Genomic DNA, 4,042 nt, shown 5'->3' with positions numbered 1-4,042 from the left:
CATCGCACAGTGTGGCTGTTACTGTGTACAATGTTCTTCTGGTTCTGCTAACTTCCCTCAGCATCAGTTCATATGTCTTTCCAGGTTTTTTTTTTTTTTCTGAAGTCATCCTGCTCATTATTTCTTATAGCACAATAGTATTCCATTACATTCATATACCACAGCTTGTTCAGCCATCCCCTCAATTTCCAATTGTTGGACACCAAAAAAAGAGCAGCTATAAATATTTTTGCACGTGTGGGTCCTTTTCCTGTTTTTTATGATTGCTTTGGGATATAGACCTAGAAGTGGTATTGCTGGGTTGAAGAGTATGCAGTTTTATAGCCCTTTGGGCATAGTTCCAAATTGCTCTCCACAATGCTTGGATCAGTTCACAACTCCACCAACAATGTATTAGTGTTCCAATTTTCCCACATCTTCTCTAACATTTATCATTTTCCTGTTTCGTCATGTTGGCCAATTCTACTTTTTAAAGAGTTTTTTTCCCCCCCACCCGTTCAGTGAATTTTTGGGTCTCTTTTTCCATTTGGCTAATTCTGCCTTTTAAGGCATTCTTCTTACTGGCTTTTTGTACCTCTATTACCATTTGGCCTTGTCTGTTTTTTTAAGGAGTTATTTTCTTCAGTATTTTTTGTGTCTCCTTTACCAAACTGTTGACTTGTTACAATCATGTTGACATGATTTTCTTGCATCACTCTCACTTCTCTTCCCAATTTTTCCTCTACCTCTAATTTTCAAAATCCTTTTTGAGCTCTTCCATGGCCTGAGACCAATTCATATTTTTCTTTGGAGGCTGTGGATTAGGAGCTTTGACCTTTTTTTTTTTTTTTTGGTGGGGCAATTGGGGTTAAGTGACTTGCCCAGGGTCACACAGCTAGTTAAGTATCGAGTGTCTGGGGCTGGATTTGAACTCAGGTCCTCCTGACTCCAAGGCTGGAGCTCTATCCACTGTGCCATCTAGCTAGCCCTTGACCTTATCTTCTAAGTGTATTTTGAATTTCCTTGTCACCACAGTAACTGGTCAGAATTTTTTTTTGCTGTTTGTTCATTTTCCCAGCCTATTTCTTGACTTTTAACTCCGAAAGCAGGGCTCTACTTCCAGGGTGGAGGGCACACTATCTCAAGCCTCAGGGGTTTTGTGCAGCTGTTTTCAGGGATACTCCTAGTGATGTCTAAGTTCTCAGTTCTTCCAAGGTGGTATGATCTAAGGAGAAGTGTTTACTACTCTCCTGGCCTGTGCACAACCACAAGCGCTCTTTTCTGCCTGGAACTGTGAGGAGGGTCCCCTGTTCCACTGAAGCTGCAAGCCCTGGTGTGTTAATGCTCCTCCTCACCCTGGGTCTGCCACCCAGATCTGAATACGGGCAAAGCAACAGTCCTGCCTCAGTAATCTGTAAACTCTGCCCTGTAATCATCTCCTTTGAGCCCCTTACTTTCTATTGGCTGAGAGCTCCAGAAACAGATGCTGCTGCTGCTGCTGACTGACTGGCTCCTGAGGCCACTCCCAAGTGTAACAAATTTTCCTGCTGACCTTCTAAGTGGTTTGTGTCTGGGAAACCATTTCACCCAATCCTTTCGTGAGTTCTGCTGTCCAGGAATTGTTTTATGGCACTATTTAAAGGTGTGTAGAGGGCTTTTGAGAAAAACTCAGCTTGCCTTGCTGCCTCTTCTTGACCATCTTGGCTCTGCCTCCCTATGCCAGCTATGACTACTTAATGTTTCCTTATCTGTAAAATGGGTAGAACAGCTTTGTGTGGATATCCAATTGGCTTAGCACCCTGTAGCTCAGAACTTCGAGGTTCAGCAGCCTCAACTTCACCAGCTGAAGGACAGATATATAGGTATGAACCACCATGACTGGCAGAAAATGTTCCTAAAAAATTTTAAAATATGCTTCTGCCTTTGGGAGGGAGGATGGGGAGAGACAGATGGAAACAAAGATATCAGAAAAATCTGTTTTTAAAAATGCTTCTTCAAATTGTACTCATTGCTTGGAGAACGGAGGCCTAGTTCCTAGTTTGAAGAGCTGGCCTAAGTCTTCCAAGGACTATCTTTTCTCCCCTTTCCCTCAGTGTTCTCTTCTCTAGACACAGATCCCTAAGAGTCCAGAGGCTGGCCTCAGTGACCCTGCAGGTCCAAGATGATGCTCTTTTGAGTTCCTTCGATTAATCCTGGTACAGGCTGAAGGGCCACTGTCCTCCAGATATGCTCGTTTGTCCCTCTTCTTCCCTTGATGTTGGCAACCAGCACTCCACGCAATACTCCCAAGCACCGGCGTTGTGTAAAAGGTACTAACCTCTTATAGCAACTGAGTTTACAGAAACAGGCTGATGAGCTTTGAGCACACAGAGCCAAGCCCAAATTCTTGCAGATGTTTTAACCCCAACTGACACAAAATTTCGGAAAGTCAAATGAATCATTTGGCAGCACAGAGCTCTCCATTATTAAGGGGACAGATGTGCACAAGCCACTATTCCAACGGGGCAAGCCCCAAAGAGATGAATGTTTAACAAAAGTACTCTTGTCCCATGGTCCTTCTCTACTGTTTACATTGTACAGAACTTGTGACGAGATGGATGTAAAATCCAGGTATTGGTAGATACTTGGTGACATTTGGCCCTCGCTCTGACCCAGGCAGAGTCCCATGATGGCGGACCAGTTGTGGCCTGGCTTTACCCCTCCAGCCTGGGGAAGCCCTGTTTCCTGTTGGGTTTACAGTTTGGCTTGCTGCCCCAATGTGAGAATGACACACAACAGCAGATGTGCAGGTTACTGGCCATCTAAAAACGTCAGCTTACATGTTCCGCCTCTGCTAAGTACTTAATGCTTGTTCATTTAAGGTGGAGGCTATCTGTTTATAATGCATGAAGTCAGTAGTCAAGTAAGGCGGAATAGTGTCCCTAAAAGGTTTAGCTCTTTTGCTTTTGGAACAAAATCATTTATAACGTATGCTTTCATAATGCTTAATGTAACTGGAGTTTTTCATCCTAATTAGTTACATTTTAAATTCTATTACTTCACTGAATAAAAGACTGACGAGGCGTGGAAGAAAGAATGAACTTTGGATTACAGGGCCAGGATATGAATCCTCACTCCATCCTTCGATTTGTGTAGCACTGAATCAGTTAATCTCTTTTTAGACTCAGTTTCTTCATTTGTAAATGAAAAAATGAGACTGGACTCTCAAGTCCTTCCAGCCCCAAGTCTACAATTTTATATAAATAGGACAATGAGATCAAAGTTGTCTATCATGTTTAGTTTTAAATATTACACAGGTGACCAAGGAATGAAGATACATGGACACTTTTGGAAGGGGGTTTGCTATGAATTCAATGGGACAGGAGGACAGGGCAAATAAAGGCAGTCCTGGATAGATCTGCTTTGTTCCATTAAGATCAAAGATCAATAACAGAATAAAACTACTAACTTGCTTCTTAAAGAACCAAACCATCAGAAATTATCTTAACTACAATTCTTAGTTCAAACTAATTTCTTAAAACCAAGCTTCCAATACTCAATATTCAGCCAAATACTCTATTGGTTAAAAGGTTTTACCTTAAACTGAATTCCCATAGTGGGTGACCTGTCCAGCAGAACACTACACACTTAGTCCTGTAGGACCCTAGCCAGGACTAAAAGATTCAATGAGTCCCAGAGTAACCAAGTACAAAGAAGGTCTTAGAATATTTTGACTCCCTGGAGTAGGAGTGAAGAAGAGGGGAGGAAATGTGAAAATTGAGTCAAAGTAAGGACCAGTACAGATGTGCTTTACGCCACTGTACACTTTATTAAATACTGTGCTAGTACACTTGAATTCAGTTCCTTCTGTTGGAAGTTGTGTAAAAAAGAGGCTGCACTGTTCCAATGTTCACTGACCCTGCTTCTAACTAACCACTGTAATTCTACTGGTTCTATGATCACAATACACATTTAGGGTTAATAAGAGCCCTAGTGCCTGAGCAGAAAAGGGGATATGAACGTAGTTCTTCAGCAGTACACACACACACACACACACACACACACACACACACACACACACACA

Source organism: Vombatus ursinus, unplaced genomic scaffold (genome assembly GCF_900497805.2).
Source record: "Vombatus ursinus unplaced genomic scaffold, bare-nosed wombat genome assembly UNPS02014810.1, whole genome shotgun sequence".
Taxonomy (NCBI): domain Eukaryota; kingdom Metazoa; phylum Chordata; class Mammalia; order Diprotodontia; family Vombatidae; genus Vombatus; species Vombatus ursinus.
Note: the sequence above shows the minus strand (reverse complement) of the source record.